Source organism: Camelus bactrianus, chromosome 34, assembly GCF_048773025.1.
Source record: "Camelus bactrianus isolate YW-2024 breed Bactrian camel chromosome 34, ASM4877302v1, whole genome shotgun sequence".
NCBI classification, from domain to species: Eukaryota; Metazoa; Chordata; class Mammalia; order Artiodactyla; family Camelidae; genus Camelus; species Camelus bactrianus.
The window spans coordinates 13,783,522-13,798,456 of NC_133572.1; the positions used below are offsets into that span (position 1 = coordinate 13,783,522).

At 41.3% G+C, this 14,935-nt stretch overlaps 1 protein-coding gene across 4 annotated transcripts in view; it reads right to left on the reverse strand.

Annotated features, from left to right (window-relative positions):
• ST8SIA1 (ST8 alpha-N-acetyl-neuraminide alpha-2,8-sialyltransferase 1) overlaps positions 1–14,935 on the reverse strand; it is a 114,968-nt gene that overhangs the window by 41,951 nt on the left and 58,082 nt on the right. The gene's annotated exons all lie outside the window — the stretch shown is intronic.

A 14,935-nucleotide genomic window follows, 5' to 3' on the forward strand; every position in this document is an offset into this window, starting at 1 on the left:
CGGCCCGAGACTTTGACTGAAAGGCTGGGCAGAGCGAAAAGAGCACGTAGAAAGAAAGATGCCAAGAAGTTTGTAAGGAACAAATGAGCCCGTTCCTTGAAATAAAAGAAAAAAAAATTTTTTTAACTTCCTGAAGTGTATTTCAATATAACAACACTGTTTGGCATCAAACTGGCTGTGCACCTAGTAGGGAGTGTCTGCTGAGGAAAACAGAAAAATCCCCGTTAAACATAGGATTAGTTTTAAAGGCATTCAGCTTGGAACAAACTCAGATGAGTTCTATTCTCCCATTTGGATGCAATTTCACTCATTCATACAATCAGTCATTCACTCAACAAACATTGCTGACCATTTCCTATGCTCGCTGCTGGGGAGATACAGAGGCCACAGGCCTCAGGATTCACAGTGCGTGATGTGAGGAAAGCGTGAACATTTCAACCTATGTACTGTCATGCTGAACTTGCTGGAGAAGAGGTATGCTTCACATGCTGTGGCGAATCTCAAAGAGGAGCAGGAAGGCACATCTGTCAAGGCAACTTAGGGAAAGCTCTCTCACTCGAGATGAATCTTTAAGGATGAGTGGGATTTTGCCAGGCAGAGACAGCAGCATACACAGAGGCACAGGAGGATGCTGAGAGCAAATGAACATTCTGGGTGGGTCTGCCCGGAATTTAGGAGGCACTGATGGGCAAGTGACTCGTGCTGAACCAGGCAGCATGTGACTTTCTTTCTACAGACACTGAACTGGACTGCAAAGGAAATGCTCAGTGTACCTGAATGTTCCCTGAAGTGCTATTTATAGTGTCCGGGAATATCAGAACCCATCAACAGCCCCTGGGATGAAATGTGACATTCGGTCTCTCTTAGCTGGGTCAGCAAGAACCAGGAGGCACAGCATTTCCTCCTTCCTGACACCAGGTGAGTGGCTGGAGTTTTCCGGAGGAAGACCGTACGTCCACGTACCTGGGACATAAAGTAACTATGTCAATATTAAGTTGGCCAACCTGGATGAACCCGACGCACATGATACGGATTATACCAAAAGAAGAAATGCACACGCGAGTATGTCCACACAGGCATAAAGGAATTAGACCAGAAAAATAAAACTGCAGGAGTCTGCGTGATCACCAGTAGCCGCAGCACAAGAAGAGAATTTCACTTCTGCGATTTCTAGTTTGTAAAAGGAGCAGACAGTGCTGTGACAATATAGTTGATAAAGATACAGGCATGAAACTATAGGGTCTAAGCGTTTGCCAGCAGACGGTAAAGAATTCTCTGCATGACTACAACCGAGATCGTCCAGTGAACTCCACAGCAAGATACAGAGAAGGGGGCCAGGCGACAGCTGGCTCTCCAACACCCAGGATGAGCCAGGATGAGCCGCAGCATTTTTCTCAGTCGCTCCTCAGAGGAAGGTTTGAAATCAACATTGGAAATACACAGGTTAGGTCTATGACTTGTTAGACGTGGATTTAAGTTACTTGTGCTCACATGAGCTGTCCCTTTAATCCACAAGTCTTTATCAGTTGCCTCCTATGTTCCAGGCACCGTCCTGGAGACAGGGACACAAGGAGTCATCCCTGTCCCCAAGGAGCTCGCAGCCTAGCGGGGAAACGGATGACAGATAAAGACAAACGAGCAAGATACACAGAATATCAGATGGTGACATGGGCAGTGGAGAGAAACTGATCCTGGGCATGCAGAGATCAGGAAATACTTTTGAAGAGGACTTGCCATTTAAGTAGGGAGGGAAGGAGATCCCTGAAGGAGAGGAGGTGGTGAGCCCATAGGAACTGCAGAGGTAGACCTGGAGGAGGGGAAGGAAGAGGAAAGAGCTTTGCGTGTCTGGAGATGAGTAAGCAAGGGACAGGGAAGGGGAGGAGATCAGAGAGCTACCTGGTGGGGAGGTTGGGGAACAAATTCTGTCGGGCGTCGTAGGGTATCGTAAAGACTTTGTGTTTTATTCTGAGATGAGAATCAAGTCGAGGTAGGGTGAGTAAAGGAGTGACATTATTATGCCACATTTTGGAACAGTCTCTCTGCTGCTGTGTGAACAGGCTGTACGACATCACGTGCAGAAAGAGAGAGACCAGTTACAAGGCTCCCACAACAACAGGTTAGAGAGTTTGGTGGCCTGGGCTAGGTAGGGTGAGAGCAGTGGGGGTAGTGAGAAGTAAGAAGATTCTGGAGATACTTTGGAGGAAGAGCTGACTGGATTTGCTGATGCAACAGGAATAAGATAAGAGAAAAAAGGTGGAACCAAGAACGAGGCCAAGGTTTAGGGCTTCAACAACTGTAGAGATGGACTTGCCATTTACTGAGATGTGGAAGATGGCAGAGGACCAGGTTTTGGGGAGGGGATGCTTTGAAGTTCAATTTTAAATATGTCAAGCGTGAGACCCCTATTAGGCATTTAAGTGGCAATGTCCAGTAGGCAATTGTATATACAAGAATAAAGTCAGGGAACTGGTCTTTCCTCGAGATAGAGAGGTGGGAGCAATCAGCATACCAGGTATTTAAAGTTAGGGGACTAGCTGGTGAATGAGTGTAGACAGAAAAGAGAAGAGGTGTAAGATCTGAATCCTGGGGCCCTCCAACAAGAAGTCAGGAACTGAGAAGAAATCGGTAAAGGAGACTAAGGAGGAGTGGCCAACGGAAAAGGAGAAATAAATAGGAAAGCAGGGTGTCCTGGAAGCCAAGTTAAAAAAATGGTGGGGGGGCGTGTAGCTCACTGGTAGAGTGCATGCTTAGCAAGCACAAGGTCCTGGGTTCAATCCCTAGTACTTCCATTAAAAAAATTTTAAAAAGGATGGGGAAAAACAACAGAAAGTATTTCAAGATACTCAAGAAGGAAGAGGGGAACTGCAGCAAATGCTATCAACAGATTAAGTGAAATAACAGCTGAAAATGGCCGTGAGATTTTGCAACATGGAGGTCACTGATAACCTTCGCCAGGACAATCTGGTTGAGGAGCGGAGACAGAAGCCTGATCTGAGTTCTGTGAGTTACATACACATGGATCTCTGCATATCTACTTATATGTAGTTTATTTGAAAGCTCTGGGCTCATTCATGCTCAACTAATATCTAGTTTGCTTTGTAAAAGCCAACTTAAACCCCGCCCCGCCCTCACAGTTGTTAAAGGAAGGTTCCTGGGCCAGATCGATTAGCAACCCCAGTTTTCTAAGCAAGAATCTGGGCACAGAACCAGCATGTCTGGGAAGTGGCAGCAGCAGCATAAATCTGGGCACAAATACCCTCTTCTAACTTCCAGATCACGGGGCCCCCTCGGTTCTACTTTTGTCTCCAAAGAGGGATAACGTTGCACAGGATTATATGGGATTATACGGGATGACGTGTGCAAGGCGTCTCGCCGAGCCGCTTGCCTGGTGGCCTGCCCACCTTCCTCCCCTTCTTCTTTCATCTCTTTCCTCCTTCCAGCAGGTTCCACTGACCTGTTCAAGCCACAAAATACTCAGATTCCGTGGGTTTGGGGGGAACATGGTAAAACAGTGATTTATCAAACTCTGTCTGACCAATTGGAATCATTTTATTTGGCAGAAAAATCTCACTACTATAGCCATGTACTGTAACACTTTTTTAAGCTCTCGAACAAAAGCCCAGGGATGGCGGAAGCCATCCCTGAGTTTCTGCGGGTAATATCTGCTTGCTCCTTCTTCATGTGGTCGACTGACTGCTCTCACGTGAGGAAGTTCACTTCGCTGTTCCTCCAGTGCCTGAGTGTACTCTTCTGGCCACTGGTACCGCATCAGTGGAAAAAAGAGCTCACCAAAGTTTTACAGAGGAAAAACTTACCTGAGAAAATACTGTAAAAAAAATTTTTTTTAACTAATTGAGATAATACTATTTTATTTGAAACACAGAATATCTCAACTTGGCAATGGTCAATGCTTACCAGAATGTTATGTGAACAACAGCTTCTCCTTCTGGTGTGTATATGACATAGAAAGAACGTAGGGGTCATCCATTTCCAGCTGAATATTAAGATGCTGTCAAGGGGTATTTTTAATGAAGGCACTGCATCCTTTCTTTTCAAATGTATCTCCTTGCATCCATGTAAGAAACTATCTACTAAATCTGAAAATAACTACTTGGTCTCTTTGCATCCGTAAGAAAATACTGGGTTTCCTGCTAACTGTAAAAAATACGACTCTAAGTGGACAGATGGATGAAGCAGACTGACCATAGTGATGAGCTCAAGATATTGTTTGATCACCAATTCACCTTATAAATAAATCTTTGTTCAAATTTTTTCACCTATCGCATTGTTCCATCTGTTAATGGCCATCTTCTTAATGACTATATTATATTAACCATCTGGGTTCAGATCCCAGTTTCCCAGGCTCCTCAAATCTCTCAGAGCCTCACTGGAAGTCAGGCATGATAATAACTACCCCATCTGTCTCCCAGTACGATTCTGAGAATCCAGCTTGAGCTGAGGTGTTGACCATCAGCAGGAAACTCTAAAGCCCTAGATAAACGTACGATCCTTGTACATTATTAAATACTAAAAAAATTGGATTCTCTGGGGAAAAATTATCATTATATTGCTAGACCACGATTATATGTAGTGGAACTTTGTTGTGAGATACTTTCAACTTCAAAGGTGTACACAGATTTTGAACAAAGAACTTTTTAATCATTGGCCCTTTGCAGGTATATCTACTACTTCTATCAGTGAGTTTTTAAAATGCATATTTTTGTATGAATCACTGTCAGCACTGTACCTTTTTTGATCAGCACACTACACGCAAACTAAGCACGAATCAAACAATCAAGTCGTTCAATCAGTTAATTATTTCATCGGCAGATTTCTGTTGAGCAGCCAATCTGTTGTAAAGCAGTGTCTTAACATCCGAATGGATATCTAACTTCATCTCCAAACTTCCAGAACAGAGATGAGCCCCACCACTCTCCAAATATGAGCCACTTACTGAAGCCATTCAGAATCTTGCTTCTGAAACACCCTTACCCTCACATGGTCCACAGCCCATGCCGCCTCTGCCTCTTCTGAAACAGCCCTGATGCCTGACGTCTCTTTTCACTCAACAACTGTTTGCTGAGCACTTTATAGACCAGGAGCTGTTGTGGATGCTGGGGATGGTGAACAAAACAGCCCCATACCCTGCTCATGAACATTCCTCACATTCTAACAGGAAAGGCAGAATTTAACAAATAGGCTAGGAAGGTACAGAGTGCTATCAGGTGAGGAAAAATCTCTCTGAGGAACTGACACTGGAATCTGAGATCTGAGTTTCTGAGGCACAAGAAAGGTAGGTGAGATTTCTGGTCTATTAGACAATCTTAGAAAGGTTGGGGAAAAAAACCAACCAAAAATTAGAGTCTCTGATGTTTCACGTGATGAATGAAGGTGAAAAGACTTGTTACAGGCTAGAAGACATTTTCAGAAACAAAGTACAAATGCCAACTGTGAAAATATTCCTAGCTGCGAATATGACTTTTGAAGAAGGCTATTAAAGACCAAAGAACTTAAACCTGGTGTTTTGTGTCTTAGGTAAATAGCTCCAGAGCATCCCAGAATGGTTTTTATAATTAAATGAAGGAAGCCTTATTTACCAAGACATTTTCAAAGTCTGATGCCTCATTGCTTCCTTGTCTTCACAAGATAACAAAGCACCAAGAGCCAGGGACCTCAGTCACTTCCTCCTCCTTCATCCCAAGACAGAACTAGATGTCCTGAATGATAATTACATTACCTCTATGAGCAACTGAGGTAACCACCATCCATCGCTAACTCGTTTAGAGTTTGAGCTGGCCTTGGGAGGAGGGGATGTAAACTATTGAGTAGATAAAGAACTAGATTAAACAATGCCGTGGGAACTATTTTCACAGGAATTCGCAAAATTTTAGGAAGAGCAACTCTGATTGCAAATTAAGTTGCAATAGTCTGAGGCGGGGGTGGGGTGGGGAGAGAGAATATTTTAGGCATGACAATGTAAAAACAAATTAATCACGCATCAATGTAAAATCAAAATCAAAGGATAAAAAAATGTTCTACAGAAAGGATAAAACCAGAGATTAGGGAGCAGGCTGTAACGTCCCTCCATCTAAGTTATAAAAAGAACTAACCTTAAATCTAGGCTTCCTGGGAGCATGAGGAAGCCAAAAAGTTTGAAATCCCGGAAGTGACCCACTTGGATTCTAGCCCTGAACAGATGACAGGAGGCTCTGAGATGCCCAGAATCAGAAGAACTGAGTAACAGACTGAATCAGATGAAGCAGACTAGTGGCCAACTAAATAACTTTAATATCAAGAATTTATCTAAGCAATGAACTCGTATTTTTAAATGCCCTCTTGCTTTTGAAGATGGCAACACCAGACTCCATTGTTTTCAATTCAGTAGAGGATGCATCCGATTATTGTAACTCTCACCATACTCCGCTGCTTCGATGTATGTAAATTTCTCAGGTGCACTAAGTCAGTTCTGCACCCCGCCGGCTCTGGATTCCTCTTCCTTCAGACTCCTTCTGTCCCTCCCTCTTTCTACTGTACCTGCAACCTACATTCCTTGCCTTGTGGCTTTATACTTGGGACAATGGGGAGAAATGCCAAAAATATTTCTAAATAAACACTGTTTCATAAACTAAAAAAAAAAAAAAAAAAGTGAGGCTGTCAAGATTAATTTTGCTGATTTTGTTACACATGGAACTTTATTCTGATACTTTCAGGTAAAAGAGGTGGCATTTCTGTTTTCACATCTTACAATTCAAAGGAAAATTCTTGGTTTTGTCTGGTGACTCCCTCCAAACCCTTCCTTGATAGGAAGGGGGAGTAAGTCTTCCTTGTCATGCAGTTGTGTTTTAAAGCTAGAAAAATTATCACCAAGTGCCATGATTAGGAAGAGGAGTCAATGTCAGATTTAGAAGTTGGTCATAAGTTTTAACAGAAACATGGGGATTTTTGATTTGCAACCCTTTAGAGTGGCCTGAAAGGCTGTCACTGCCAGCTGCTGTTAGTCACGATGTCAAAACATATGCTTTCCCTTATTGATGAAAATACCAAGTTTTTGTCTATAAGAACATGAACTCACGCATCTAATTGAAACCCAATGCACTTATTTCTATGTACACGGACTCCCACATACAATTATGTTTCACCCACACACATAATTTAATTTCTCCCCCATATGTTAATTATACCTTCAACCTAGGCATCTAAATACACCCCCTGCCTCACATCTAATTACAGCCCCCCTCTTATGAATGTAATTACACCACTCCACCACCCATCTAATTATGCCCTCCTTGACATATTTAATTGCACTGCCCTGCTCAAGGACCTAATTACATTCTAACCAATGCATCAGTTAAACCCCCAACCCTCCAACCACCTTCCTCAGATGCACATCTCTTTATCTCTGTACCCCGTTTTATTATTTCAACTAATGATTGGCAACTTCCCCCAAGAAAATTCCCAGTAAGCATGGCGCCCAGCTAAACAGGCAAAATAATGACAAGATGCAGCTGAATCAAAAGCAGCTTTGGTCCTTTCCAGTAAATAAGCTTTTTCCAGTATTTGCTTTTTCAGTTACTTAACCAGCCCTTTGGAAGTCCAAATTAAAATTTCAGCTGCTTTCTTACTTTGAATGTGTAAGAATTTTTATGATGAAAATATGTAGTAATTAGTTAATTTATTTCAGAGACAAATACTTCTCATTACAGATATTTAATTATTGAAGCCTTTAAAAAACATTACCCAAAACTTTGCCTGGGGATATATGTATTTACAAATACTAATTATAGAATATTTGCACATCGCATTCGAAGAAGGTTCTTCAATTATATAAAAATGAATTTCCAGAAAGCTGTTGCTAAGATTCATATTCCCCATTCCACTAATAAAATTATGATTTCAAAAAGGTAAGTTCAGTAATAGTAGTCTTTCTACACAGGATGCATCCCTGGAAGTTGACTGATGTGAATATTTATATATTGGGTCTTGTTTCCCCATTAAACTTTATGACTCAGCCCATTAGGAAAAAAAAAAAAAAACACTTGAGCATTCCAAGGAGCATTATGTATTTTTTCACATAGAATCTGTTATTCTGGATACAACTTCTGGAAGCCAACTAAAACATCAGTTCAGAGGACCATCCAGCAAATTCACTGAACATCTCCTACTCGATTACTCATTCACTGAAGTTTGTTCCTGATGTTTCTGACCCATATTCAATGCTAAAGCCACAAAGAAGGCTGAGCCTATACTTAAGGACAGAGGTTGGCCACGTTTCTAAAGTTCTCAAAACTGGGGTGGGGGAGAGGGGCGCTTCATGGTGGAAAGGAAAGGAAATATGAAAGGCATGCACATTGCAACGGCAGCAGCCAGCGATGCTTCGCGGTGGGGCAGACAGTGGCGGCAGCGGCAGCAGGAACTACACCTCATGCCATGGCGAGACTTTGTCTTCTCAACTCCAGAGGTGGAAGGACCACCAAAGATTCTTTTTCTGCAAATACACTCAGTACATCTTCCTGGTGATGAGCACTGCTCTGGAGGCTTGCTTGCCTGCATCTGAGTCCCAGCTTCATGTTTCTTCTCTGACCACTAGCAGTTACTTTAACCTTAGTGCCTCGGTCTTCTCGTTTGTAAACGGTACCCACCTTGTACAGCTGTTAAGAAGATTCAGTGAGTTCTGTCTGGTATGAGGTGAGAGACTGATACCTACCCTTTTTATTTTATTGGACCCAGATTTTCTCAGCAACACAGCGTAGAAGTCTTGGAGTCGTGTTTGCTCATCTCTCGGTATCACTCTAACACCCATCTCTGCAGAGGCTCTTCTAGGCTTTTTCTCTTCCCACCCTCACTGTAAATGTTTTCACAATGGCTGGTTACTGTTTGTGGCTTCTCGTCCATCATCCATCCTTCACTCTCAAATACTAGTTATTCTTCTAAACCAAAAGCAATGGTATCCCAGGTGTTTGCAGTATGTCCAAATGCCTCTACAAATACTCATTAAATATATATATCAATTATCCCTCAATAAATCTTTAAACAAAAGCTAATGCAAATCACTCCCCAACAACAACAAAGAAATGTACAAAATGGACCACGTTTGCCCCTTGTGCACAGACAAAACCATTTGAGATCTTCACTGAGGCACTCAGGACTCTCCAACACCCCAAACTCCCTGCTCATCCTTTTCTCAAACCACATCATCATCTAGGCTCTCAGCCACTATTCCCTCCACACCATTTTATTTATCACTGTTTCCTCCAATACAGCCCCAACTTCTTGTCTCTTTATACTTTCGCTGAGGCTGCTCCAGTGCCTCCCCCTCCCCACTTCCCTGCTCTGTTGTCTACCAACCAAACTATTTTTTCCCCCTTGAGATTTATGAAGTGCCTACAGATATTGTGTCCAATAAGATTCCCTTCAAATTCTAGGAAATAGTCAAAAATTGAAGCAGATCAGAGGAACATTAGAATTCATTCATGCTCGATGAGTCATGAGAATTAGGTATTAAAGCTGTGCACAGTGGTTTGTAAATACATGTGGAATTGAATCAAATCATTTCTTCAATACTTCAGAGACTTTTAAACTTATTACTGTCAATGCTTATTATTTTGTTTTGAGGTGAAAGTCTTCTCTGGTTGTTTTTCAAACAAGATCAGAAAAAGCCCATTTAAAAAACACAGACAGAAAAACAAAAGGAGAAGATATTGTTTGAGGCTGAGATGAGCGCCCCTGACCGACCTCATGGTGACACTGAGACACCCCAAGGAATTTGATGGTGCAGAAAACTACTTTGTCTAATCAAACTCCTTTTTTTCTCCACCCCCAGAAAAGAAGAATCACCAACATCAAACACATTTCAGCTAAGGACATCGGGCAAGTATTTATTAACCATAAACCAACCATATACCCAGTCACTGCATTACGTGCTGGGCCCAAAACCCTGACCCCCAGCACAGAGTTCCACGGAAATGTGGTGGGAATTAAGACATCTGTTTTGTTTTCAACTATAAATACTGTACGATTACTCAGTAATGCAGCAGACTCTTAAACTGTTAATCCAATTTAACTGATTAAGCACACGAACCAGCAGAACTAAATCAATTGCCTGCTAATTAACTATTAAATTAAGTTTTTTTTAAAGCAAACCCAATATTGTCTAGTACATAACTATTCCATTAAAAAATGAAGAAATCAAGCAGAGAATAGTCTCTTTGAGAATAATTGGCTTCTGCTGCTTCCCCCCACCCCGCCACCAAATTTACAAGTATCTGTCATCCTTTCTTGTGAGAAAAAAAGTAAAGAATTTGTTTCCAGTGCACCCCTTTCTTTCGAGCGTCACTCCCTTAATCACCCCCCAGGCCTCCCCCGTACAAACCCCCAGGCCTCTGAATTTTATAGCTTCTAAATTCCCCACTCACGCCCCTACCTCTGCTTATTTCATCCTACCATCTTCTCCCCTTTTGTGGCCCATGTATATCAGGATCACCCTGACATACTCTCGGTCCCAATTCAGACTTCTTGAGTCAAAATCTCTGGAGACAGCAGGAAAAACTCAAGTTTCCCTACACGCTTCAAGTGCACAATAAAGCCTGTGACCCACCAGATCCTACCAACTCTCAAATACAACCCAAGGTCTTCCTTCCTTAGAACTTTCGCTGACCGATCTCATCTTCTGGCATCAACATCCACGACCCTGCCCACTGCCACCAAAAAACCCCACAGCACTGACCGTCACTCCCTCTAACCAGACACTTTAGACACTTAGCATTTGGTACCATTTGCTAGCCTCCTTTTGGATATACACCCACCCCCCACAAATAGAGAATGAAGCATGTCTTGTAACTCCTGATGTCCTTGGACATTATATACTGACCACAATAAGTAAGTAGAAATCTTCATTGATTGATCGACTGATTGACCCAGAAATGCCAGGAATATAAGCAAATAAAGTAAATCTGTTAACTTTTGCACCCACTGTATAAAGGTTAAGGATACACAGCTAAGCTAACAAAGTCTAGTGCACAGGAGCTGCAAAACCAAATGCCTACAGACTCCAGACAAGGAGCACAAGCAGAGTGGAGGGAAGACAGTAGGGAGGGCTAAGGACTGTGGCAAAAAGAGGACATGTGACCAAACCAGAATGATCAGAAATTGCTCTGTGCCCTGCTGATGGGCACTGGGACCCAGTGCTGACAGACTGATTTTTTTTTCCTAAGCATTATTAAAAATCCAGATTTTTATATGAAATCTAGTTTTTAATGTTGGCGATAAAATTCAAATGACTTTTTTAAAAAACAGTAAAAGCCAAACAAAATACATCTGAGGGCCAGATTTGGCTCGCCGGTAGCTTTTTCTACGCTAGACCCCAGGCAGGACTCTGGCAGGCTTATTTATTCAAAGAGTAGGAGGTTAGGGGTGAGTATAAATCTTAAATTGTTCACAAAGATGTAGGAAAATACATATTTTAGGGAACTTTCAGCCAAAGATTGGGAAAGATTTTCTTTGCTTTGCCAGGCCCCAAGGAAATAATAAGTCCTTCGAGAAGGCAGTTTGTGAAAAATTCAGGATTCGAAGTGACAAAGACAGATGAAAGGGTTTTTGAAAAGTCTCCCTAATTTCAGTTTAAAATAACATGATCATATACAGATATCATCCACAGTGATCTCTCAGCGCTCAGTGGCCGAAGCCTCTCATCTGAAACAGTTGTTTGTTTTCTAACCAAAATGGGACCATCTTATCCATGCTGTTGTGACATGCTTGCTTATTTAACAGGATATGATGGACATCTATCTCTTTGTCAGTGTTTTAATGCCAGCATTCTGTTTGACTGGATAGGTGTCTCATCATTTAACTGATTCCTTACTGTGAATATTTTAGGTTGCTCCCAGTTTTTCGCTATGATAAACCACCCTGCTATAAACATCTTTTGTACTGTAGCGAATCCAGAAAGGTGGATGGGGAAGGAGCAATCATCAGCCCACTCAGTTTTCTCTCTTGGTATAAACAACCAAGTTTGCTTAATTTCAAATAAAGCACCGTGCAAGAGTCTCTTCAACAAGATTGCCATCCCTAACCTGTTCCACACAGAATTCCTCATGCTGTTACCGATCTGATACATACAACCTTGAGAACTTGATCAATTACTTTAAGGTAAATCCTTAGGTGTGGAGTTGCTGGGTCAGATAATAAGCACATATTTAAGGCTTTTGATATGCATTGCTGAATTCCTCACCAGAAAAACTATCCAGTTCACCAGCACCAGGATGCCCTGAGCACACAGGTGCACGTGTGCACAAGGTCCACCACCTCATCGGGCTACCCTGAAACAACTTGGGTCATTATCAACAAAAGGTAGCAACTGAGTAAGTATTCATCCATTTCCATTAGAAAAACACAAGGGAAATCTTTTACACTCTTACAGCTATTTCAGACATACCAGCGAAAAGACGTTACAGGTTTGTAACTGCTCTGTGGTGGATTACTTAGTCTAAGAGGAAAGACGGTGCAGTTTAAACGGTTATATTCACAGAGCTTGGCTTCGACGGACCTGAGTTGGAATCCTGACTTAGCTCAGAATCGCAGCTTGGAACCCGTTTCTAGATGGGAGACCTGGGTCACATAACCTCTCTCAGCCTCAGTTTCTACATGTAAGATGGAGACAGTAACACCAGCCTTAGATGTTGGAACTGTCAGATAATGTGTGCAAAACATTTAGCAAAAAGCCTAGCACAGAGTGAGTTCTCAACCAACTCTAGCTCTAGACTGTATCAACAAAACCTAATCAAATTACAAAAATATAGTTAACCCACTCTTCAGTAGATTTTATTTAATACATTCAATTTTCATGAGTATTTCTCAGACAATTTATTTAAATGTAAGTTTTAGAAATTGAATTAATTTATTTAAATAAATATATCTATTATTTTTAATTTAAAATTAAAACACTGAGTTGAAACAAAAATGTGTTCATTATAATTTTTCTTTTAAATAGAAATATTTTAATTAAGAAACCTATAGGAGTTGTAAACAGTTCAGTCATCGTTTTATGTGTATATGTGCTTGTTGTAGAATCGTAATTAGTACACTGAAACATATTTGAAACTCCATTAAAACAGGTCTTTTCCTATTTATCTGACCATCTTTATTTGGATCCACTCTTCACTGCTACCCTCTTGCAATTACTGCAGCCTTTCATGTGCTGTACACTAGTTCCATGAAGTCTTCATTTCCCAGAGATACACAGATTTCCTTTTTCTTTTTTGCAATTACCAATAAGATTATCAAGTAAAAGAAGCTTTTGTCATTATGTCAGCAGAGGCTTTGATGGACTCTTTGGCTCACATATCCCTTAATTGACTCAGCGAAGAAAAAATGCACATTGACAGGGTGATTTTTGAGGCTAGAATGATTTCCTTTCAAGTGTGTCGAACATAATGCCAACCCCAGAGCAGCGCTGGCAATAGAAAGTTTGGGGTTGGCCAGTTTAACCCTCAGCACTTCTCAAGCACAACTTAATTGAAGAAAACTTTGCAGACAGAACAGTAAAATGCACAGACTCCACATTTACGCACATAACATAATACATATGAATTCTTTGTCAAGTCATCTTCTAAGTGTCCAGGTCATAAAAATGACTCAAAAGTCATGGAGAATATAATGGGTAAGCACACAAATGGCAGAATAAGAGATCCTGTCACTTACTAACTGAGTAACCTTGAGATGATTACTGGATCCCTCTTAGCCTCAGCTTTCTCTTCTACAAAATACAGGAAAATAAACGAAACTACCTGCCCAAAAGGAAAGTGACCTTCCAGTGGGGAAACCTGGCAAACACCACCTTACCCAAGTGATCAAGGTTAACATCTCCCAGTATCGTGCGGGTACCATGTACCCACATTTTATCATCTGATGAGAAGGGCACTTAGCCTCTGCGATGTTCTTTCCAAAAACCTGTCGCTCTGTCTAATCAAGATACAAACATCGAACAAATCCCAGTCTGAGGGACATGTTACAAATATACTTAACCAGTATTTCTGAACATTGTCATGGTCACAGAAAAACAAAGAAAGCTTGAGAACCAATCACAGACTAGAGGAGACTAACGAGAAACTAAATGCAAAGTGTGTCCTGGATTAGATCCTGGAACAGGAAAAGGATATTAGTAGAAACACTGGTGAAATTCAAGTCAGGGCTGGAGTTTGGTTACTAATAATGTGCTCATATACAAGAGTAACACTGGCTTCTTTAGTTTTGACTAAGTTATGTTAAAATATGAACATTAGGAGAAACTGAACCTGGGTGAGGTGTGTACTCTCCATGGTATCGTTACATCTTTTTGTAAATCTGAAGTTACTCCAAAATAAAAAGCTTGTTGAAAAAGAAAGTAACTTCCTAGAGGTATTAAGAGAATTAAATAGGCTGAGAAATGTAAGAAGTGTTAAGCCTGATGTTTCGAAATCACTCAATAAATATAAGCAACTACTAACTTTAATACTAACTTAAATAACCAATAACCACGTTGCTCTGATCACCTCACTGTTTTCTATCATTTTTCCAGTGCCCACTTTCCCACACCTACCCTGCCTGTCCCCATCCGCTACACACCCCTCCACTGTTCTGCTCACAATTTCTCTTCACCATCTGGAAACATGATTCATCAAGATTCCCATGGTTTTTACAAACTAAAACATAAAATTTGTGTTTTCTTCAGGCACTCTCTTTTTGAAGACATGACATTCTCTATGACATTTCATTGCCACTGTTTTTATTAACATGGTAATAGTTTGCCTCCCCCTCCCCCACAAGGTTCCCTGGCCCTCACTTCATCTACCTCGTATCTTACAAATGCTTAACCACTGTTTATTTCCCTAAACCTAAATCTTCATGTTCCAAACCTTCCTTGCCCCTGTTTGTTCATCATGTGAAAGGTCTGCAATGAAAC